This window comes from Hyperolius riggenbachi, chromosome 11, assembly GCF_040937935.1.
Source record: "Hyperolius riggenbachi isolate aHypRig1 chromosome 11, aHypRig1.pri, whole genome shotgun sequence".
NCBI lineage: Eukaryota > Metazoa > Chordata > Amphibia > Anura > Hyperoliidae > Hyperolius > Hyperolius riggenbachi.
In genome coordinates this window covers 38,219,312-38,245,348 of record NC_090656.1, presented here as the reverse complement: position 1 = coordinate 38,245,348, position 26,037 = coordinate 38,219,312, and the positions used below count along the sequence as shown (strand labels likewise).

Sequence of the window (26,037 nt, the reverse complement as noted above, 5' to 3'; positions counted from 1 at the left end):
ATGACGGGGACGGTGACACTAATATGCAGAGCAGCTGCAGCAGAGCACAATTTTATGAAGGACGGGGACGGTGGCACTAATATGCAGAGCAGCTGCAGCAGAGCACAATTTTACGAATGAAGGGGACGGTGACACTAATATGCAGTGTAGCTGCAGCAGAGCACAATTTTATGAATGACGGGGACGGTGACACTAATATGCAGAGCAGCTGCAGCAGAGCACAATTTTATGAATGACGGGGACGGTGACACTAATATACAGAGCAGCTGCAGCAGAGCACAATTTTATGAATGACGGGGACGGTGACACTAATATGCAGAGCAGCTGCAGCAGAGCACAATTTTATGAAGGACGGGGACGGTGGCACTAATATGCAGAGCAGCTGCAGCAGAGCACAATTTTACGAATGAAGGGCAGCGATGGTGACACTAATGCACAGCAGCTGCAGTAGAGCACAACTTTATGAATGAAGATGGTGGTGCCAGCGACACTAATATGCAGAACAGCTGCAGCAGAGCACAATTTTACCTGTCCTCTTCAGCATTGTAGCCCATCACTGTGCGGCATCTCTATAGCCTCCCCATGCATGTCATGTCCAATCTACACCGCACTTATGGCTGCTTAAGCCTGGTGTGACCTAGATTTTACCACAACGCCTCAATCACATGCCATCGTGCATCCCTGCTGGCACCAAACTCCACACCATGGTCAGGAGACAATTTCATTGGCTCTTGACCTTGTGATCACTGTAAGCCAATCACAGTGATCACAAGTGAAAAGTGACAAAGAGGCTCCGGTCCTTAGGGGGCCAATCGGTTAAAAAAACCTTCTCATTTCGCGTAAAACTGATCATTTGTTACTCTTTCAACAAGTTGGCTAGGTCGTGGTATTACCCCAGTAAGGGCTGAAGCTGTTGCCACTTATAGCTGTGATCCAGTCCCGGATTGGGTACAATTAACCCCAGAGCGTGCGCACGCCAACGTCCGAGGGCAGCAGTTTGATGCCATTAGCACATGTTCACTCTACTTTATCAAGCATCCCTGATAGAAATGACCTTTTTATCAAGGACTGGCATTAAAATATATATTTTTTTCCTGTTTCACTGAACAGAGACTTTTTACCCCACATCCCCAGGAATAAAACAGAAAAGGACAGCCGGCTTTGTACAGATATCAATTAAAGAACACAGAATTACCGAAATTTTAATGATTGCCTTTCATTAGTCCAGAAAGTGTTTCACCTTCAAGGTATATCTGAATACTAATAATAATACTAATAAAAATAGCACCAATAGCTCTTTCCCACATCACTCAATAAAATAGATTTTTCATTTCAGGGTCACAAATATCATATCGAGAATTTTTTTTCCTCCCCTCTTAAACAATAACACTCCCTATCTCTGTACTTGTCTGCATACTTTTGAAGTGCCATATTAAAACCAATCTCTAGGCCTTCGGGCGAAGTGGAGCAATTAGTCTTGCAGTTGTGAATAAATAAAAAATCCTTTTATATAGCCGTCCTTGACACGTACCTTGCAAATCAGGGGAACTTTCATCTGCTGGAATAAAATGTTAAATAATGAACATCAATACTGGGGAGAAAAAAAAACTTTCACTGCTTTTCATAGGCCACTTCGACACATTTTTCTTATTATATTCATTTATATTTACATTTAAAACACATTTTTCTGAAGAGCGACGCTGGCGATACCTCCGGTAATACCCATGCATATGTATTACATGTATGCAAAAAAGAAAAAAAAAATGTCAAAAACTCAGTTGGATTCTTATTTTTAGGATTTATTAAAAAAAAAAAAAAAAGACAACTTTTGTGGCATGGTGAAATTGATTTTTATTAAAAGGTCATAAGGCTGATACTTACACGTCAAATAATAATTATTCAGATATGCTATTGATTGTGTGTCTGTGTGTGTATCTGTGGCTGTGTGTATGTGTGTGTGTGGGGGGGGGGGGCTGTGTGTGTGTGGGGGGGTGTCTGTGTGTGTGTCTGTGTGTGTGTGTGTGTGTGGGGCTGAGTGTGTGTGTCTGAGTGCATCTGGGTGTGTATGTCTGTGTGTGTGTGTATGGGGGGGGGGGGGGGGGCTGTGTGTTTGAGTGCATCAGGGTGTGTGCCTGTGTGTGTACAGTGTGTGCGTGTGTGTGGAGAGTGTGTGTGTGTGTGTGTGTGTGTGTGTGTATTGGGGGAGCGCTGTGTGTGTGTTTGAGTGCATGTGTGTGTGGCCGGTTCTAGTAACAATTAGGCCTTAGGGCAAAATTAGCCCAGGGGCCCCCAACAGACACCCCTCGCCCAAAAAGCGGCATTATGGGCCCTTTGTTGTAGCCAAATTTCCCCCCTGGGTCCTTGAGCTGGCTGCTGACCTCCTTCCCAAACACCCCCCAACTTAAAGAGAACCCGAGGTGGGATTTACTTATGCTAGTGGGGCACAGAGGCTGGTTGTGCACACTAACACCAGCGCTACTAACGCTACTCGCCCGCGTCACTTCCCTCCAATCAGCGGGAGGGAAGGGACGCGGGTGGGTAGTGCCGATGCGGAGGAGGCGGGGGAGCGGCGCTAACAGACAGGCGAGAGGTAAACATTGTGCTGGCGACACGCTGCGTGTCGCCAGCAGTGCGGGGGGTATAGCGGCGCGCAGGAGGGTCTTGGAGGCACACCATGGGGCAACAGAGGTTGGTGTTAGTATGCACAACCAGCCTCTGTGCCCCACTAGCATAAGTAAATCCCACCTCGGGTTCTCTTTAACTGTACTCCCTGGGGCCCCTGCAGAGTCTTTGGCATTGCAGTGTCTCACTGTAACGATCGGTGTAGCAACACAGATGTCTGATTATGTGTGATCTGCAGAATCACCAATAATTCAGACGCTATACCTGATTATGTGGTGATCTGCAGAATCACCAATAATGCACGTATAGCTAACAGGATAATGCAATAGTGTATAGTGCTTGGTGCACTATACACAGAAGTGAACCAGAGGCGGGGCCGGAGCATTGGGGAGTGGCTGCGCGGGCACCGGATGTCTGCGGGGGGCTATTAGAAGCCCTGGGTAAGTTCAACTCATTTTCCCCAGACCCCCTACAGTATTCCTTTAAAGCGAGATTGTCACCATAAAAATCAAATTTCAACAGCAACTGGTCTGAGTGTAATAAGTGATAAAGATGCTAATCCAGCATTCAAAACTTGTTTCTGCTGTTATGGTTTGGAGTTATCAAATACCTTAGGAGCACTGACCTTTTACTTGCCATTGCTATCAGCTGGCAAAACAGTTGCATGCTGGGGGATCTTTTTATCTATAATATATTCCGCCTCTTCCCTTTATTTCCCTCTCCTTCTAATGACATAAGACAGTGCACTTCCTAGTATAGACCTCAGTGGGAGTGTCTGAAGACTCTGGGAGGAGGGTGGCTAATGAATACACAATTAGCAAGAGGAGAAAAAAGAGCGAGGGAGGAAATGTCAGGGTTGGCTTCATTCAAGGGTAACCAAAATGGAAGTTGTCTAGAATCGTATTCTCTGCTTTTACTTTAAAAAATTCACAGGAATCCTAACGTGGACAGTGCAATACATCTGTTATGTAAGCAGAACTAGTATTTATCTACTTCTATATGTGTTATTTATTTCTAGGTTGGCATGGGTGTCACTTGTTCTTTAAGGTGGCCATACATTACGGACATCAATACATGCGGCTGGCAGGGTCATGTGGTACAGGCACATGGCGGCGATGAAGAGAAGACACGGGATACAGGAGGAGTAGCGCCAGAGGACAGGTGAGCTTGCAGCTCTCTGCACAGCCTGGGGGTACATAATACATGGGGGAGGCGTACATTACTTTCAGGCACCAAGGAAAATCGGGCGCAAGAACAGTGCCAATAGTAGAATATAGGTAAATTTACTGATACTCTACTATGTAAAGTGTTCATTTTTATTAGTAAAATATCGGTAATTGCTACCAATATTTCATATAGCTAAACCTAACCCTACTTTCACACAGGACCCTCCACTACCGATGCCTAACCCTACCAAACCCCACTCCCCCGAGGGGTGCCTACCCCTAAGACCACCCCTGGTGGTGCCTAACCCTAACTGCCCCCTTGCACAAACACCTTTCCTGATACCGGACCAACCCCCCTGTACAACCCCTTCCTGACATCTAACCGTAACCATCCCCCTCCCCTTGCACAAATCCTCTTCCTGTCGCCTAACCCTAACCGCCCTCTTGCACAAACACCTTTCCTGATACCTAACCCTAATCGTCCCACCTGCATAAAATCACCCGCTAAAAACCCCCTGCAAAAAAAACTATAATTTTCAGGTGTAGGCTGGCACCTGAATTTCCCTTTTGGTACTGGCTTGCCGATATTTTCAATTAAAGTTTATGGCGGCGCCTGATATGGGAGACCAGCCGGTGCCGCTAAAGCCCCATACCTGACAGACCTTTCGAGTGAGATCTTTCCAGCATACCTGGATGGATTGTGGCAGCAATTTGTAGCACTTCCAAACAGATGTGCTAATTAGATGAGTCAGTTCAATTCTGTAGCAGAACTGTGATAGCTGAAAAGTCACTGGGGGACATTTATCAAGAGTGTCTGAGACAAAATATTGGTAGCTTCAACGGATTCAGCAGGGTGAGGTGCACTTCACAAATCATGTCTAGCTGGTACTGCACAATCTGTAGAAGTGCTATTAAACACTTCTTAACCACTTACTGCAAAAGGTGCAGTATAATCATGTCCTAGAAAACTTCACTTGGAGTCCTAGGGACGCGATAATTAGGCAATGTTACCGCTGGTAAGCGGGGACATCAATGAATGCAGTTTCCATTCATTAATTTAAGTCCCCGAATCAATGAATGCAGGCTTCTCTTCCTGTTGTTATTGTGCACACATAACTTCCGATTCACGTCCTTACGTACGTGAATAAAAATACCTACATTTACATCTAAAATTAACAATTTCCCTCACACTCTCCCCCATAGTACCCAAACACACACATACATACACATATATATATATATAGATATATATATATATATAGCTAGCTAGCTAGATAGATAGATAGATAGATAGATAGATAGATAGATAGATAGAGATATACAGTATATCTATCTATCTATCTATCTATCTATCTATATATATATATATATATATATATATATATATCATTAAACAAAATACATAAACATTTGCCTGAACTTTTTTAATAGATATGTGAAGAGGGTATAAAACTGTGATTTTTTTAATTTGCTTATAATTAGTGAGGGACGAAAAACTGAAAAATGCACCTTTATATCCAAATTAAATATTGGCACCATACATTGTACTAGGGAAATATTTTAAATGTTGCAAAAACCCAGACAAATGGGCAAATAAAAGTGTGGGTTTTATCCACAATAGACCGTTTTATTTTAACACTATAATGGCCAAAAACTGAGAAATAATGAATCTTTTCCATTTTTTCTTATTATTCCAATTAAAAATGTGTTTAGAATATAATAATTCTTAGCATAATGCACCTCCCAAAGAAAGCCTAGTTGGTGGCAAAAAAAACAAGATATAGATCAAGTCGTGATTAAGTTATGGGCGAAAGAATGGGAGGAGCGCTGAAATTGCTCTGGTCCTAAAGGGGTATAAACTCTCAGTGGTCAAGTGGTTAATCTGCAGCAGGAATGGATTTGTACTTTTCTTAACTGCAGTGCAGTTCTAGAAATTAATGCTAAACTGCTACTATATTAAAGAGAATCTATATTGTTAAAATCGCACAAAAGTAAACATACCAGTGCGTTAGGGGACATCTCCTATTACCCTCTGTCACAATTTCGCCGCTCCTCGTCGCATTAAAAGTGGTTAAAAACAGTTTTAAAAAGTTTGTTTATAAACAAACAAAATGGCCACCAAAACAGGAAGTAGGTTGACGTACAGTATGTCCACACATAGAAAATACATCCATACACAAGCAGGCTGTATACAGGCTTCCTTTTGAATCTCAAGAGATCATTTGTGTGTTTCTTTCGCCCTGCAGCTATCTTCCACTGAAGTGACAGGCTGTTTCTTACTGCAGAGTGCAGACAGCTCTGCCCGTATGTAATTCATCAGTTTGTGAAAGCCCAGCCAGCTCAGAGGAGGATTTATCCAGCTTGTAAAAGATAATAGAGCAGAGAGAAGCTGCACTAATCTAAATAACACACAGGCAGTGTGCAGAGAGAGGCCTGGAGGGGGGAGATGCATCACAGAACCACAACACTGAAGAACTTGGCAGCCTTCCAGCCACAGGCTGACAAGTCTGACAAGAGAGAGAGAAGTTGATTTATTACAGAGATGGTGATAGTACAAAGTGCTGCAGTGAGCCCGAACACATTAGAATAGCTTTTGGAACTTGTAGGATGATAAAAAACAGGATGCAATTTTTGTTACGGAGTCTCTTTAAGTAGGATTTAAGAATCTTCTTCTTATCATGCAGAACAGTTCCCCCTGCTGGTTAGAACTGTTTAAGCATCTGTAATGATTTGATCAATCTGGCCCACTATTCCAGCAGTCCACAGCAAAGACTGCAGCTTGCATAGTGTTGGTGCATTGTAATAGTTCTGTACACACCTGCATATTTAAAATAAAATGTGCAGAATATATGTGTAATGAATAGCGGAGATACCGCCGCGTGGTCAAGCGGCAGGGCAGCTATCTCCGCGTTCCAGCCGGCGGCCTCTGCCGCGCGGCAACATGTCACTGGTTCGCCTGGTCCTTCTAGTGCACACAGATGGAGAGTTACGCGGGCGCGCGCCAGGCGACAGGACCTTTATGCCAGCAGAAGGGGAATCAGCTGATCAGGCCGATCAGCTGATCCCAGCTAGGCTCCGGATTGGCTGAGTGGCTGGGGCCGCACTGCAGAGTGCTGCAGGTATATATAGGACTTGCCTGTTAGTTGCAAGTTGTCTGTCGTTGCGAATACTCACGTGTGAGCACTCAGACCTCAGTCAGATCTTACAGTGTGTTAGAACCAGTTGGAGCTGGGAATTCACACTTAGGCAGATTCCGTTTTAGTCGCTATTGTGTTATTGTACTGTTATACTCTAGACTAGTTCCCAGGTGTTGAGACCAAGGACCTCACACCTCAGACTAGGAGATTGCTGTGTTACTACTGTTATACTCTAGACTAGTTTCCGGGTGTTGAGACCAAGGACCTCACACCTAAGACTAGGAGATTGCTGTGTTATGACTGTTATTCTCTAGACTAGTTCCCAGGTGTTGAGACCAAGAACCTCACACCTCAGACTAGGATTGTGCTATACTGTTACATGTTATGATCTCTGGCTTTGTTCACCACTCTCCTGCTTACTGATTCGATACCTTGCCTATCTGTTTACCCGTTGCCAACCTTGCCTGTACCCGGATACCGTATCAGTCTTCTGTCTCTGTACTTTATCTGCTCGTGTGTTGCCGACCTGGCCTGTATAATCCTTCTGGCTGTCACTCGTCCTTTGGGTGAGCAGCCTCACTGTACTCCTTGTGACACCAACTCTCCAGGTGTCCATTAGCTGTAAAGGCTGCCTGCTCTGCAGGAAGACCTCCTTACAGTCCAGTCAGGGGACTTTACCCCATAGAAGTCCACTGGCTGCAGTACAGTCTGATTCCCAGCCCATCAGGGAATCCTTGGCTGCAGTACAGTCTGATTCCCGATCCATCAGGGAATCCCTGGCTGCAGTACAATCTCCATCTCCTCCTCTTAAGGAGGTTAGCGTCTATACAGTCAGAGGCAACCTGCACCTCAGGTGTCCACTGGCTGCAGTGCAGTCCAATTCCCTGCTCTTCGGGGAATCCTTGGCTGCAGTAGTGTCTGTATCTCCCGCTCCTCGGGAGATAACCTTTCTTACTGTTGCACCAAACACTCACACTACATTAGGTGTCCTGTGTCAAGCTATACTTGTATTATTGTTGATTCTGCAGATCACCAGATAATCAGGTATAACATCTGTATTATTGGTGATACTGCAGATCATCAATAATCAGATACACTCTGTGTGCTGACACCCTTCGTTATAATATGATGCAAGTACGCTGAATTTTAGCATTTTCGATCATACAAGGTTAGGTATATACAATTATACAGACACCTTAGTACTGGACGGGTTGTAACTAGGGATGATCACAGATATGCAAATTGTTCCGAGTTGATGCAAAATGCATGCAAATCTTTATGCAAATGTATGCAGGTTGAAAATGGTTCATTTTCAAACTGCATACATTTGCATAAAAAGGTGCATAATTTCGGAACAATTTGCACCTCATTGATCATCCTAATTTGTAACATGTAGTGATCAATTGAGATGCACAAATGTAATAAAATTTGTATATATATATATATATATATATATATCAGGCAGTGTGCTCATATATTGGTATTGCAGAAATAGTCTAATTGTATGCAGCGCAACACAGTCCTGCTCGTTGGGGGAGGCGATGTCCCTCTCACCAATAGTATAAAGATTATAAATGAGCTCTTCTATGGCGATCTTATAACTTGGTTCACACCTCCACCACACCAAATATTGGAAAGGGACTCACCCTTTGCTAAGACCACCAATTAGGTCTTAGTTGCGCCTTGGGGTTATTCCTGGGTCACCCCCAACCTTAGCCTTTGGTGTCCCCACCGTTGTCTATGCTGCTAGTTGATGACCTCAGCTGCTTGAATAGTACCTCCAAATAAAAAACCTCTCATAGCATAATACCGTGTGATCAGTTAAAACTTTACAATTGATTGCACTTACAATCTCCTTCCATAAAATTCCAGCATGAGTTTTATAACTAGCTCTCCGCCCGTATCGGTGGCCTCCGCAGGGTTTTCTCGATCAGCGTAGCTGCAGTGAACGGCTGCCGCACGCACAGCCGCCCGTACCGCTTCCACGTTAGCCCACTTGTTTCCACACTCCACGCCGTTGCATAGGGTCCTGCTGGAATTTTATGGAAGGAGAATGTAAGTGCAATCAATTTTAAAGTTTTAACTGATCACACGGTATTATGCTATGAGAGGTTTTTTATTTGGAAGTACTATTCAAGCAGATGAGGTCATCCTTAACTAGCGGCATAGACAACGGTGGGGGACACCAAAGGCTAAGGTTGGGGGTGACCTAGGAATAACCCAGAGGCGCAACTAAGACCTAATTGGTGGTCTTAGCAAAGGGTGAGTCCCTTTCCAATATTTGGTGTGGTGGAGGTGTGAACCAAGTTATAAGATCGCCATAGAAGAGCTCATTTATAAACGTTATACTATTGGTGAGAGGGACATCGCCTCCCCCAACGAGCAGGACTGTGTTGCGCTGCATACAATTAGCTGGTGGGGGGGGGGGGGAGGGGGTAATTTAAACTGAATGCAAATAGGTGCATTTGACTTGATAATTTACAAACTGCATATAACATATTATATTTGCATGCAGATGGAATTATTGACATCTCATTTACAATTTCTAATAGCAACTGACACAGAGAGGAAGCAGTGTTCAGCTGTGGAGAGGGGGAATCGCTTTTAGCACTGGGTGGAATACAGTTTGCGGTGCATTTCTATGTGAAAGAGATTTACAGCTCGCTATACAGGATGGGGGACAGAGCAGTTGCTGTGAAGTTTCACTTATGTCTGCAACCAGAGCAGGATCATTCACAAGGAAACCTAGGCAACTGCCTGGGGCCTATTGAACGATGAGGGGCCCAGCTGCTACCTTCTCTGACCATTCTTCCACCTCTACTTACCAAAAATACTATGGGGGAAGCGAAGGCTAGTATCTTGCCTTGGGTCCCAGTTCATCTTAGTCATTTTCTGTCTGGATCTTTTGGCTCTAAAGATACTTAAGTTTCGATCTGCACTCCACTTATAGAGTGACACGTAGGAGATAAACAGATGCACTGATGTATCCCAGTTTCACACCTACTCCGCACAGAGACTGGGTCACAAGTTCTACAGTTTAAGAAGAGAATTTAAATGAACTCAACCACCTACATAAGCAATGCACACAATACGACAACTGTTACCACGCGTTCAGATGGTTTCTTTTTTCTAAAAAAACTAGTTACGTTGCGTAGTGGATGTCCAAGGTTAGATAAAAATCCTGCAAACGTTGCTACAGCCCGCTGTTTGGAGCCACAAGGGCAGCACTGCTGCGTGGCGTGAACAAAGAGCCCTAGTGGCTTGAAACAGAGGTCTGTAGCCACTTTTGCAGCATTATCTAACCTTGTACATGTCTTTCATACAATAAAGTGGGTTTGATTGTAAAAGAGCTGTGCTGGATTGAAGTGGATTCTGTTTGGAGACCTGTTGATACACGGGTAAATCCTTGCACGCTCCAACACCCTGACCATTTGAGTGCTGCTCCAGTCTTGCGTTTGGGAGTAGTGTATGTCCACACCGGTATGTCTGCTGATGTCAGGCTGTTATATCTGCTGATGTCAGGCCAGTATATCTGCCGATATAATGCCGGTATATCTGCCGATGTCAGGCCGGTATATCTGCCGATGTCAGGCCGGTATCTCTGCCGATGTCAGGCCGGTATCTCTGCCGATGTCAGGCCGGTATCTCTGCCGATGTCAGGCCGGTATCTCTGCCGATGTCAGGCCGGTATCTCTGCCGATGTCAGGCCGGTATCTCTGCCGATGTCAGGCCGGTATCTCTGCCGATGTCAGGCCAGTATATCTGCTGAATTGCTGATGTTAGGCTGGTATCTCCGCTGATGTCAGGCCAGTATATCTGCCGATATCACGCCGGTATATCTGCCGATGTCAGGCCGGTATATCTCCTGGTGTCACACTGGTAAATCTGCTGATGTCAGGCCATCATATCTGCTGATGTCAGGCCATCATATCTGCTGATGTCAGGCAGGTATCTCCGCTGATGTCAGGCCGGTATATCTGCTTATGTCAGGTCGGTATATCTGCTTATGTCAGGCCGGTATATCTGCTTATGTCAGGCCGGTATCTCTGCTGGTGTCAGGCCGGTATCTCTGCTGGTGTCACACCGGTATCTCTGCTGATGTCACACCGGTATATCTGCTGATATCAGGCCGGTATATCTGCTGTTGTTACATAGGTATATCTGCTGATGTCAGGCCGGTATCTCTGCCGATGTCAGGCCGGTATATCTGCCGATGTCAGGCCAGTATATCTGCCTATGTCAGGCCGGTATATCTGCCTATGTCAGGCCGGTATATCTGCCTATATCAGGCCGGTATATCTACTGATGTCACGGCTGTGCTGTGCTATATGAAATGTTGGCAAATTTGACATCACACCCTGCGGTGAGCAAGAAACAGACTCCTGGAACTTTGTAGTGAGTCACATGATGAGCTGGATCATCCCTAGAGAGACTAAGGAGGAGAAGTTGATTTGTTCATTTTCACAAGTTCACAATGGACAGATTAAGTCTTTGCAAATACCCAAGCAATGATTGCGTCTTTTGCTTCACCAGCAGTGAGGCGACACGTTAGGAAGTGCGTTGCCACAGAGTACATAGTTCTGTCACTGACTGTCCTCAGAGGTACTCACATTATTCCAACCACAGTCAGAGTCTAATGTCCTATCATATTATTATTACATATTTATATAGCACTGACCGCTTCTGCAGCACTTTACAGAGTAGATAGTCATATCACTGTCTGTCCTCAGTGGAGCTCACAGTCTAATACCTACCATAGTCTGTTTACCATATTATTTGTATGTATTTATAAAGCACCATATTATTTGTATGTATTTATAAAGCACCATATTATTTGTATGTATTTATAAAGCACTGACATATTCTGCAGCTTTTTACAGAGTACATAGTCATGTCACATACTGTCCTCAGAGGAGATCACAATGTAATCCCTACCATAGTCCTAGTCTAATGCTCTACCATATTATTATTATGTATTTATAAAGCACCATATTAGTGTTATGTATTTATAAAGCACTGGCACATTCTGTAGCACTTTACAGAGTACATAGTCATGTCACCGATTGTCCACAGAGGAGCTCACACTCTAATTCTAATCCCTACCACAGTTATAGTCTAATGTCCTACCATATTATTATTATTATGTATTACATAGCTGTGGCGTAGCTAAGGAGCTATGGGCCCCAGTGCAAGTTTCACAATAACCCCCCCACCCCAAGCACTTTATACATAACAAATGATATGATGCATAATAACCAGCTTAGGACAGCAATAGTATTAGAGGTGCAGGAAGGGAATGGGGAACAGTTTGTTAATGATTACCAATATTCAAAGCATCTATAGAAGCGATCATTATCAGCACAGGACCAATAAAGAGCTAATATTGTCATTGCGGTAGAGCCCCTCTGGCCCAAGGGCCCCGATGCAGTCGCAACCTAAACATCCCCAAGGCTGGCATGGGTGGGGCAGAGTTGGGTGGGGCTAAACTGTGGACATGGTTGCAGTTTAATGGCTGCAGCAGGTTACCGTATTTCATACCGCTCTGGTATTGTCAATTACCGACCTCTCTGAAAAGTCTCTGGATCTAGTCATGCCACTTTTATTTGGACACCATCAAATGCTTCTTGCGTCTAAAAAAAAAATAACAGTCCATAAGGTAACTAAGGTCCATAAGCTATTTATGTATTTTTTTCACAAATGTTTTATTTTGGTAACTGTACGGTAGGGTTGTAAGGAGTTAAACATTAATAAAAATGTATGCATTTCTAAATACTGCATAATAATGTACGTGGGTGCATTTTTAGTTTTTGGCCACAAGACGCACCACACTTTGTTCCCAGCACACGGGAAGTAGTAATTGTATCGGTTTACTTTCACTAATTAATGCCGGCGTCTCAGTGACGTCAGCTGTCATTCATCACAGGCACTGTGATTGGGTTTGGGAACAAGCTGTTCCCATTCACCAGTCAAGGAACGGCGGGTTTGCGACAGAAACCAACGGCATTGGCGCGGCGATCTGGAATGGCGAGGTATTTAACCTCCTTAGCGGTAACCCCGTGTGTGACACGGGGTAAGCTGCCAGAGGGTGCCGCTCAGGCCCTGCTGGGCCGATTTAAATAATTTTTTTTTTGCTGGACGCAGCTAGCACTTTGCTAGCTGCGCCAGCACCCCGAACACCGCCGCGCGCCCGATCGCCACTATCCGGTGCGGCGCGCCCCCCCCCCCCCCCCAGACCCCGTGCGCTGCCTGGCCAATCAGTGCCAGGCAGCGCCGAGGGTTGGATCTGGAGTCCCAATGACGTCCTGACGTCGGGGACGTCATCCTGCCCCGTCGCCATGGCGACGGGGGAAGCCCTCCAGGAAATCCCGTTCTTTGAACAGGATTTCCTGATCGGAGATCGCCGAAGGCGATCGAAGCGGGCGGGGAGATGCCGCTGAGCAGCAGCTATCATGTAGCGAGCCCTGGGCTCGCTACATGATTTAAAAAAATTTAAAAAAAAAAAACTGCTGCGCTGCCCCCTGGCGGTATTTTTCATACCGCCAAGGGGGTTAAACAAATCCGCATATATAGATATGCAGATTTGTTTAAATACCTCGCCATTTCAGATCGCCGCGCCAATGCCGTTGGTTTCTGTCGCAAACCCACTGTTCCTTGACTGGTGAATGGGAACAGCTTGTTCCCAAACCCAATCACAGTGCCTGTGATGAATGACTGCAGATGTCACTGAGACGCCGGTATTAATTAGTGAAAGTAAACAGATACAATTACTACTTCCCGTGTGCTGGGAACAAAGTGTGGTGCGTCTTGTGGCCAAAAACTATATGCCCTTGGTGCTAAAGTGAAGACCACAGGGGCGTAGATAAGCATAGCAGCGTCCAGCTAGATGTTAAACAAATCTAAAAAATTTTTTGCAAACCTATTGTTTATTTACTGTATTTTTTGGACTATAAGACTCACTCACCAAAGTGGGGGGCGGGGGGGAGGGGGAAGTCACTGCGTCTTATAGTTTAAATGCAGGGAGTTCCTGACTTGTGAACGCCTGCCAATACAAACCCACCGCAATGCAGGGGACTCCCTGTACTGTACTCATGCAGAGGAGGACACAGGGGGACACAAGAGGTACAAGGTGGCATGAGATAATCCACAAGATGCCCCTTTACTATGGATGCACCAGGTTTAGTATATATACATTTTTCCCCTGGTTTTTATCCTCTAAACATAGTTGCGTCTTATAGTCAGGAGCATCTTATAGTCCGAAAAATACAGTACTTTGTTGTTACTGTCATTTATTTCTGCAATAAAAAGGCTGCTTTAGACAGTTTTATTCCATCCAAGGCAGTTTGAGTCTTCATTTAATACTGCCAGGTATTAGATCCTGGGAGTGTGGTCTCTCCTGTGGCAAATAGGCAAATACCCACTTGCATGAAGAAGGGGACACCTGCCAGCGTCATTGTACATTCTTGGATGGCACACCTCACAGTAAGAAGATCTCTGCACAGTCTGGTCTGGTCTGACAGTTTTAGACAGGTAATCTTAAAAGAAATGGCATGACCAGCAGTGAAGCAATTCACAAGTGCAGGGGCGTAATAATAGACCCTGCAAGGGATGCCTCCGCAGGGGGGCCCAGAAGCCACAGGGGGCCCGTGGGGGGAAAAGTTTGAGAGACTGACAGCTAAGGGCATGGAGAGAAAAAACGTATTCTGCTCTCGCACCATTGTTATATTGACTGCATGTGTCCACTACACAGATAAGGGATCCTACACACTTTGGAATTTGTACACTGTCCCTGCTCCCTAGGGTTCGTAAAAAAACATCTGTCTCTCACTGCTGCAAAGTTCTGATGACTTCATGTACAACCTTACAAACAAAAGAGTCACATTTTGAAAAAAAGTTGTAGACTTTCCCTTTTCAGCAATCACTCTGAAAGGATTCCTAGATTCTTATCACACACAGTCTAATGACCTTATGGCCTCTGATTACTTTTACAACACAATGGAGTGGAGTTGTTTTCTCAATGAAGTCCAAGATCTTGTAATAACAGTATCAATCAGTGACATTCTGAATGTTTTGCCAAAGTTAGTGAATACTATATCTTATGTTCAGCATGTCATTGTTGTTCCTCCATATAGCATGTGCTCTCATGTAGTAAAATAATACAGCTGTGTGTGTGTGTATGTACTGGGAGCAGAGCTGCAACGAGGGACTTGTCGGCTGCAAGGGGCTGGAGGAGGCCCTGGGAGAAGTAGATCTAGGGGTAGCATAGATTGCCTGATGTTTCCTTTAAGTCTAAGGCTGGTTTCACAGTGGGACATTACAGGCGCACATTAGAGCAGCCTGTAACGCACCCCACCGCACAGCAATGAAAAATCAATGGGCTGTTCACAGTGCCCACGTTGCGTTACTTAGTAACGCTGCACCATAAGACAACGTACTGCATGCAGTACTTTATAAGCAGCAGAGCCGCGTTAGACTGCTTGCACATGCTCAGTAATGTTGGGGAGGAGCGGAGAGCGGCCAGGCACATGGCTAATTAATATTTACTGCACTCAGTGACGTGCAGTGTTTACTTCCTGGAGCGGCCGCTCTGTGCGGCGATTGGCCGGGCGGGACCACGTGATGCCGCATGCGTCCAAGAGTACGCATCACGGACGCCAGAGTGAGCTGCACAACGCGGCTCACTCTGACGTCCACATCAGAGAACACCAGGCGTTGCATTAGGGGCACGTTATGCGACTATAACGTCCCCTGAAACGCAACGTCTTGGTGTGAAACCAGCCTAAGGGCCCTTTTCCACTACGGCGTTTGCAATGGCTGAATCGCAAAACCGCAAACTGCTAGTGATTTTTCAAATCGCTACGGTTTGCTTTTAACATAGCAATCGCGGTAGGTCATTTCCACTACCGCGATTCGTTTTTTTACCCGATCGCGATCGCGCGGTAGAGCGATTATTGCTGCGATTTTGCTATGCAGTGCATAGCATAGCAAAATTGCGATCGCAAACGTCGGAAAATCACCGCGAAATTTTGGGCATTTGCTGAATCGCAATCACTGGCGTTCAGCGCGAACGCTAGTGATTGCAAGTGGAAAAGGGCCCTAAGTGTTTGGGGAAAACACATTGGTCCTCAGTTTTCCTGTGCAGAAAGCGAGGGGGTGGGGGGCCCCATCCAAAGTTTTGCGGGGGGGCCCATCCAAAGTTTTGCAGGGGGGCCCAGTGATGTCTAGTTACGCTCCTGCACAAGTGGTTTATTCACGTTCCAGATCTGACTCTAAAAACTCACCTCTTCAGGCAAGCACACTCTCCTACCTAGGGCACCACCACTGACCACCATTCCTACCACTTGCACCCACTGTTAGGTTGGATCCACACTATAAGTGCTTTTGTGAGCGCTTGTGATTGTTGAGCACTTCCTGAGTGCTTTTTCCCATTCACTTTCATTCAAATCAGTAAAAATCACATCAAATACACAAAATACATGAAGTAAAGATTTTACGTCATTTTTACTGAAAGTGAAAAAAGCTCTCAGCAAGCGCTTAACAAGCACAAGCGCTCACAAAAGCGCTTATAGTGTGGATCCAGCCTTAGGGCTTGTTCATGCTAGGAGCGTTTGCTGATTTTTTTAAGCGCTGGCGATTTTAGAAATTGCCCTAAAAGTGCTTGTGCAATGTTTTCCTATGAGAGTGTTTACATGTGAGCGTTTCGATTTCTTTGAAATCGCAAACACGCTACATGTACTATTTTCCGAGTGCTTTGGCTCAATGGAAGGTATAGGGAAATCGCAAAGCGCTTGAAAAATCGCTTTGTAGGGCCCTTTTCCACTAACAATCGCAATCACAAAGCACAAACGCCAGCCATTGCGATTTTTCATTAATTCTGTTATGCGATTGCAATTTTTCATTGGCATTGCATTATCACGCTAAAAATCGCTCCAGAAAGCGATTTCCAAATCGAATCACTATAGTGGAAAATACTTCTCATGATTTCTATGATAAAGTAACAACCCTAGCGATTTAAAAATCACTAGCAATTAGCGATTCAGCTGTGCAGAGGAAAAAGGCCCGTATAGTGATTTCTCAAGCGCTTTTAGGAATAAATACATTGTATTCATTCGTCTCCTGGCTACAAGAGTTCACTTCCTGACTGACGTCAGGAAGTGAAAATCTTAATCGCTCATCAAAATCGCTTAGAAAAGTGCTTTTCTAAACGCAATGCACAGGGAAAAGCATTTTTTTTAAAAAAGCTCAATAAATTGATCAGCGCGTGCGATATTGCTGGCGTTTTATAATGTGAACAAGACCTGCAGGGAGAATACCGCATGCCCAGTTTCTTAAGGTCCACAACACAGGAACTGGTTAGTCAATCCACGCTCATTAGCCAGACTGCAAAGGCACTGTTGTCTGATTGACCTGAAGAAGTGAGCAGGTTCTCACGAAACGTATGGACTATTTTTAGTGCTCAAATAAAAACTTCTTTCCAGTAAACACTGGCCTAGTACTTCGGGAGTGAAAAGACGAACTCTGTCTCTCTTCTTTCAACTGTTCTATATATATTAGAGTCCTTTAACAGTGTATAGTGTCCAGGGTTGTACAGAGTTATTGAACCATCAGTAAAATGTGGTACAGCCTTATTCACACGGACAGCTGATGCACAGCTGATTTGTGACTTCTCATACTAGGTATGCGCAGGCATTCACAGGTGGCTGGACGTGGAAACCTTAGCTCTGTACCCAGTCCAGCATCATCTATGTAGTCGGATGGCAAATGTCCACCAGATGTTAGATGCAGCAGCTTTGAGCCGCATAGATGCCCGCACGCTGTTGCATGCGGCGCAGTGATGGCTAGATGGTTGCTGGGGAGCTCAATCATGGGGTAACTATGGGGTTTAACCACCCATTTGAAGTTGCCCTTAAACCAGACCTGAACTCAGAACTTCCTCTTTGCTCTAAAAGATACGCAACAGCACAATAACCTTTAAAGAAAAACACTTCTTTGTCACAGCTGAGACATATTCTGCAATAAATCTGCAGTTTTTCTACTTCCTGTTTTTATAGAAGCAGACATATTGTTAAAGAGAAACTGAAGCAGAAAAAAAAATAATGAAATAATGAATTGTTGTGTAGTATGGTTAATTAACAGAGCATTAGTCACAAAGAAAATTTTCTCATATTTTTGTTTTCAGTTATATAGTTTTTTTTCCAATAACATTGCATCATTTGCTGATATTTGCAGTTTACACACTACTCAGCATTCTAAAGGATTTTACAGAGCAGCCTACTTAACTTTTGAACCTTTCTCTGTAGAGAAAAATAAAATACAGAGGCTGACAGTTGAGATAACAAGCTTCAGAAGACAGAGCTCTCTGCGACTTTGGAAGTCGTGGAGCTCAATGGCTCTTTTGCATAGATAACAACTGGAGTTTCTTAACTCTTCTTGTACTGGAAACAGTATTAGACTTATGTCTCTGCTCCTAATGTTGTATTTCTTAGCTGTACTACACATACAAATCATTATATCATAATTTTGTTTTCCTGCTTCTGTGTCTCTTTAACAACCGGTGTTATTAGCTCTCTGCCCTGGCAGCCAGCTGACACAGCTGCAAGATCAAATTACAGTTGTGATTAGTCACAGATGAGGGGGGAGTAGACAGGCTAAACTCTCTAAATACATACAGGGTGCATTTCTCTATGTTTTCCTTCTGTCCTGTGCATGAGTTCAGGTCCAATTTAAGGTCCCGGTTACAGGATAATGGCCAATATTTATACTAAGATAACCAGGATCTGGGTGAGCTAGTGGACCTGTGATGATTTCCGGTGTTCCCTTGTAGGCTATTAAAGCTCACCGTACACTAAGTGACAGATATCCGATCAGACAACCGATCAACATCTCCCTGCTCAGAAATCCATAGTGAAGTACCAATAATTGTTCAGCCTCCCACCAATCGGTTTTAATCTTATTAATCATTTTTTAAGAAAGTCGATTGAAATGGCGCTGCTCAACGCGTTACAAAGCGGTCAGCCATTGATCCTCCACCGCCGCCGATCGATAAAAACAGTGGCCTTTCTCACTTATGTTTCTACTGACATCCTAGTTTCTGATGGATTTTTGTTTGATTTGATTGGTTTATCGAATCAAATGTCTAATCGATTAACACTGCGTAGTGTTCGCCTACCTTGGAAACTACTCAGGTATCCCTTCGGGCACAATATGCCAGCAACTGATATTGTATACATAATCCCGAAACCGATAAACTATCATTTAAAAAGTAAAAATAAAAAACGTTTTTCAAAGTCACTTGCGCTCGGCGCACCTGACCTACCTGTCCCGCCGCAGAGCGCCCGCAAATAACTCGCACCGTGCGCGATGCTAATCATCACGGTGACCTACTTCTCATTCTCCTTTTCATTTCAAAAGCCGCGTTAAAAATCCATAAATTAAGGAAATTAACTGATGGAGCCCCTGGCATCTTTGTAAGCTATTTAAATCTTTAAATTTACAACATCTTCTGCATATATCAAGTAATTGAACTAACTGCGGGGATGTAACTATAATGAGAAAATTTCCCTTTTCGGCTAGAGTTCATAGCACGAAAACAAAAAGAGAGGAGAAAAAAATGACGCCCCGGGAAGAAAAGGAAAAAGTTGTTTGTGCCGCCAAGGGATAAAAAGATTGTAAGAAGTTCTTTTGTAGCTTTGTGATACGGCGGAACAAAAGGCGAACGGAATATCAAATTAATTATACTCATCCCAGCACCTAGACCAGGCAAAATAGGAGTTACAACTGGGACCTTTTCTCCTGTCTACCTCTAAACAAAAGCGTTTGACCTCTCTGGAAGGGGGTGAAGCGATGATCTTGCACTGGCAGCTTCTGGGCACTAGTTGGCGCCAGCGATCTTCTGCAAGGGATGAGCCTTGTGCTGCTTAATCGTTTGCTGCTGCTTTTGCTACAAGCTCTGAAAAGTGGAAACTGTTTATTAAGTGTCAAAGCCACATCCCTCCAGATGTCCAGGGAGGAACAGAGATGTAAATGTCTCGAATGCAACTGATCCTCAAGCATACATTTTCATTTTGCTTATCAGCAGCAGAAAAATAGTGGTTTACTCGCTGTTCTTGGGCTGTTGCTGATCACCCAATGAACGCAGCACAAGCTGGCCATGTATACTGGGTATCTTTCAGGGCTCATTCACACTACTAGAGGCGCTTTTTCTTTTTTTTTTAATGCTGGCGATTTTTCTACATCGTCCTGAAAGCGCTTACCCCATTCTTTCCTATGCGCTAGTTCAGATTGGGGCATTCCGTTCGCTTTCCGATGTTAAAAGCGCTGCACGGACCATTTTCCGGGCGATTTTGCGATAATGGGAGGTATAGGAAAAGCGCAAAGCGCTAAAAAAAGTGCTTTTGCCAGAGAATTCATGGGAGTTATTTTCCCTGTCAATTTAAATGTGAAGTGTTTCTGGGACTTTTAGGTCCTTTTCCCTTTAAAGATAAGTCCTAGGCCACTTAGAAACCGCAAAAACGTAAAAAAAAACGCTTACCAAAAACGCCCAATGCACAGAAATCGCCTGGAATCGAGAAAAAAAAACATAAAAAAACGCCCAATGCGATCGAAACGCAATGTGAACAAGGCATCAGTGTACACTGGGGATGCTAAGGTTGCTATGGGCAACAGAGACTGCAATGGCAAGCTTTGATGCAGGAGAAGTCCTGTGACAGTTTTTAGTACTATGCATTAAAGAACTTACGAGGTGAAAATAAACTTCTGAGAAAAACAATTATATCTATCCTACTTCTCCTAAAAATGACTTTTTTAGATATCCCACAGTTTTATTTTATATTTAAATCTAGTTGTTAAGTTTTTACTGTTTCATTGTCTCTGCTCAATGACACATACATTGCAGTATGCCAGAGCTCAAATGTATGAATTATTGACCCTTTTTATCTCTTTTCTGCTCTTAAAAGCCATTTACTGACAGGAAAGTGTTTTATGGCTGTAATTACTTATCAGTGAGGGTTATGCTATAGTCTGACCCAGTCCGACCCGGTCCCGACCCAGACAGAAATTGTCACTTGCATACTTGATGTTTAACTTTTTCAGGCAGAGAAAGAAAAAAAGGAACACAGCCTAGTTATTTGTGTGCTCGGCACTGTACATACACATGTCTATCTCATCATGTCACATGTCACCTCGTAAGTCCTTTAATGTAGCGCTGCCACTCTTCTCTGCAGTAAGTGCATCCATTTTCTGTAAAAAAAAAAAAATTACTGAGATGGAATTGGCGCAGTTGCTATTGGTTACCACTATTTGCTGTTGATTATGGCAGTATAAGTTCAACCGACTGAAAGCTATGCGGATCGGCAGCCATCGCAGGTATTTCTACCGCAGCAGAACTGGACAGATGCTACGGGCATTACACTTTCTTTGAAACACAAACCAACTATGCAAAGTGACTGAGCTCCAAGAGGTTCTGCAGCAGTGACAACATTTCTTCTAAAAATATGTCCTGGAGTTTTCTACTGGCGACCACTAGTCTCCCAATCGCAGCCCAGTAATTGCAAGCTTTAACCCCCATATAATTCAGCAGGACTTTGGTTGCTACAGGCAACCACTCTCCTTTCATTAGCAGTGCAGCAATGCCAGTTCCTGCAGGTTCTGCAGCAGCAGCAAGTGTCAATTCTGTCAACAACAAAAAAAATCTGATCTGTCACTATTTCCCTGTAAATAACAGCCTATCAGCACAGTTGATTGGTATTCTCCTGATCAAGATGTTCTGCAGTAGCTGTAACCTCACCCTGTGAGTTAACACTTAAAGAGAAACTCTGACCAAGAATTAAGCTTTATCCCAATCAGTAGCTGATACCCCCTTCTACATGAGAAATCTATTCCTTTTCACAAACAGACCATCAGGGGGCGCTGTATGGCTGATATTGTGGTGAAACCCCTCCCACAAAGAAATTCTGAGTACGTACTCTTGGCAGTTTCCTGTCTGTGAACCTTGTTGCATTGTGGGAAATAGCTGTTTACAGCTGTTTCCAACTGCCAAAACAGCAAGCAGCAGCTACATCACTTGCCAGCAGTAAAATTGTCACCATGTGATAAATGTCAGTATATAAATCAGGGATTTAAAATATTTTACAATGGGCAAACACTGACTAAATCATTTATACATAACTATTGTAAAAATGAAGCACTTTTTTATTACTTTATTTTCACTGGAGTTCCTCTTTAAAGGGGAACTGTTGCGAAAATCTTAAAATTTAAAACACATACAAATAATAAGTACGTTTCTTTCAGAGTAAAATGAGCCATAAATTACTTTTCTCCTATGTTGCTGTCACTTACGGTAGGTAGTAGAAATCTGACATTACCGACAGGTTTTGGGCTAGTCCATCTCTCCATAGGTGATTCTCAGCATGGCTTTTATTCTTTATAAAGACATTTCCTGAAAAATCTTTATACAAAGATGCTGGCCAGCCTCCTTGCTCGCCGCACGCTATTTTGACAGTTGGACAGAGCAACTGCCATTCACTAAGTGCTTTTAAAACTAAAGAAATCCATGAGAACCTCCCTGTGAGAAGATGGGCTAGTCCAAAATCTGTCGGTAATGACAGATTGCTACTTCTTATTGTAAGTGACAGATACATAGGAGAATGGTAATTTATGGCTCATTTTACTCTGGGAGAAATGTACTCATTTGTATATGTTTTAAATTTTAAGATTTTTGCGACAGTTCCTCTTTAAGCTCGATACACACCTTCAACTATGATTGGCCAAAAATTTACCAATATGACCACCTCTATGTAGGATGAGAGCTTACCTATACAATCTGCTCATAGTATTCAATATCGGTTGACCCCAGTGCTGGGAATACACAATGAGATTCTTCAGCAGATTTACTGTCCAATCGATTTTCCGATCCATTCACTTTATGAGAAATCAATCAGAAAAACGATCGAAAATCAGATCAGACCTGTTGGAAATTATCAAACCATCTATCTGTCAAAAAAATCTCATCTTGTATTCCCAGCATTATACTCAGGTCTGTGGATTACGAGCAATTTGTAGGTTTCATAAACTGAGGAGGAGTCCGAGTCGGATGATTTTTGTACACACTCCATAGTTCTGCAAGGACTGTCGAGTCAGTCAAGGAGTCAGAACAATTTTAGGTGCCTGGAGTCGGAGGTTTCATAAACTGAGTCAGAATCGGATGATTTTTGTACCGGCTCATACTACCAGGAGGTGGGAAAATTGGTAATTGGCCAATCAAAATACAAGGTGTGTACAAGGCTTTAAGATGCTTACACACCTCCAATTTTGATTTGTCAATCACTAACCAATTTTAAAACCTCCATATAGTATGAGGGTCAATAGATTTTGAATACTATGACCAGATTGTTTAGGTAAACTTTCACACTACATGGAGGTAGTAAAATTGGCCAGTCAAAATTTGATGCGTAGCAAGCTTTAAAATGCCGTGAATTGCTGTGCGTTACTGCGTTGGAACAGACACTGCCTTCTATGTGAAAGCCCTATAGAAATATAATTGCGTTGCGATGATATGGTCTGTTGCGACGCAGTGCAGCGGACAGTTTGAAATGGAGCTTAATGCCCCCCCAGGTGCCCATGCATTGCAAATCTCACCTGTCCGGCTGTAGTGATTCCTAGTCTCCACCAGGCTGTCTCCTTTGAGTGCCGCCGTCACTGACTGAGCGTATACCACGTGGTGTGTGTGATGTCACACACGAGGCTGGCGGCACTAGGGGGAGACCGGGAGTTGCGGCAGCTAGACAAGTGAGATTTACAATGCGCGGACACTGAGGGGAGACAGCGGTCGGGGGTCCCTCACGCTTGCCACTGCCAGTTGCTGTGATATCACACACTGTTACCGCTGTGCACCCAGCTGACCACGTCAGACCGAGTTTTTTTCAGCTTGCTCATCTCGGTCGGATCAACATCCGGGCATGCTTGTTGCTGTACCTTTTTTCATCTGATTTGATAAAATTATCGAATCAGATGGTCAATCGGGCCCAAAAAAGATATTTGGCCACCTTAAGGGTTAGACTGGTCTCTGCACTGATTATCCTAGCTTGTATAAAGTTTCCCGCCACCTACAGAAGTCAAACCTGACACCAAAGAAAAAAGTTTTAAAGGGACACTGTAGGGGGGTCAGGGGAAAATGAGTTGAAGTTACCCGGGGCTTCTAATGGTTCCCCGCAGACATCCTGTGCCCACGCAGCCACTCACCGATGCTCCGGCCCCGCTTCCGGTTCACTTCTAGAATTTCAGACTTTAAAGTCTGAACACCACTGCGCCTGCGCTGCCGTGTCCTCGCTTCCTCTGATGTCACCAGGAGAGCACGGCGCAGGCACAGACCATACTGGGCCTGCGCAGTACGCTCCTGGTGCCATCAGCGGGAGCGAGGATACAGCAACGCAGGCGCAGTGGTTTTCAGACTTTAAAGTCTGAAATTCCAGAAGTGAACCGGAGGCGGGGCCGGAGCATTGGTGAGTGGCTGCGTGGGCACAGGATGTGTGCGGGGGACCGTTAGAAGCCCCGGGTAAGTTCAACTCATTTTCCCCTGACTTCCCTACAGAATTCCTTTAATTTAATAGAACAAGATCCTGGGTAAGAGAGGGAATGCAGTGATAGATGCAGGGGATGGATGGGGGGCTGCAGGGGATAAATGGATGGGGGGCTGCAGGGGATAAATGGATGGGGGGAGGCTGGGGAGCTGCAGGGGATGGATAGATGGGGGAGGCTGGGGGGACGGGTGGATGGCTAGGAGGCTGCAGGGGATGGATGGGGGAGGCTGTAGGGGATAGATAGATAGATAGATGGGGAGGCTGAGAGGACAGGTTAATGGATGGAGAGGCTGAGGGCATGGGTGGATGGATAGGAGGCTGCAGGGGATGGATAGGGGAGGCTGCGGGTTGCAGATGTATGGAGGAGGGGCTGCAGGGGACGGATGAGGCTGCAGGGAATGGATGAATGGGGGGAGGCTGCAGGGGATGGATGGATGGAGGATGGGTGGGAGGAAGGAAGGCTGCAGGGGATGGATGGATGAGGCTTCAGGGGATGGATGGATGGAAGGAAAGAAGTGTGCAGGGGATGGATGGATGAGGCTGCAGGAGATGGATGGATGGATGGATGAGGGGAGGCTGCAGGAGATGGATGGATGGATGAGGGGAGGCTGCAGGGGATGGATGAGGGGAGGCTGTAGGGGATGGATGGATGAGGGGAGGCTGTAGGGGATGGATGGATGAGGGGAGGCTGCAGGGGATGGATGGATGAGGGGAGGCTGCAGGGGATGGATAGATGAGGGGAGGCTGCAGGGGATGGATAGATGAGGGGAGGCTGCAGGGGATGGATGGATGAGGCTTCAGGGGATGGATGGATGGAAGGAAAGGAGTGTGCAGGGGATTGATGGATGAGGCTGCAGGAGATGGATGGATGGATGAGGGGAGGCTGCAGGAGATGGATGGATGAGGGGAGGCTGCAGGGGATGGATGGATGAGGGGAGGCTGCAGGGGAGGGATGGATGAGGGGAGGCTGCAGGGGAGGGATGGATGAGGGGAGGCTGCAGGGGAGGGATGGATGAGGGGAGGCTGCAGGGGAGGGATGGATGAGGGGAGGCTGCAGGGGAGGGATGGATGGATGAGGGGAGGCTGCAGGGGATGGATAAATGGATGAAGGGAGGCTGATGGGGATAGATGGATGTGTGGATGGATGAAAGTAGTATGCAGGGATGGATGAATGAGGGGGTGCAGGGAAGAGAGGGTGGGGGTGGGGGGAGGTATGGGGCTGTCTATCTATCTGCACTGGAGATCTCCCTGCGAGCAGCCACATCTCCAGCTAGCCGTGCTGGGTAATTGAAATGGCGCGTTTGGCCGGCGGCTAGCGCAGAGGGTGCGTTCTGCTGAAGCACAAAGCTCTTCCATAGACGTCATTTGTATGAATGGCCGGAGGGCAACGTGATGGCAGACAGAGGGGATGGGGGGAGGGAGGGCAGGAAGGGGGGATAATGAGGGAGGGGGAGGCGAGGAGGACAATCAGGTGGGCTCACGAATATCTCAGCTCGCTCAGGACACAAATGACTCATTTTGGGGTCAGGAAGTGACAAA

General features: G+C 45.1%; 1 long non-coding RNA gene across 7 annotated transcripts in view; it reads right to left on the bottom strand.

Moving 5' to 3' along the window:
• Positions 1 to 26,037, bottom strand: part of LOC137538597 (uncharacterized) — an 887,672-nt gene that overhangs the window by 203,689 nt on the left and 657,946 nt on the right. Inside the window, exon 8 of one of the 7 annotated variants that reach the window (XR_011024843.1) lies at positions 1,531 to 1,558. The exons of the other annotated variants lie outside the window; for them this stretch is intronic. This is a non-coding gene — a long non-coding RNA (uncharacterized lncRNA). Of the gene's footprint in view, positions 1 to 1,530; positions 1,559 to 26,037 lie in introns of those variants that run through there. 7 annotated transcript variants of the gene reach the window in all.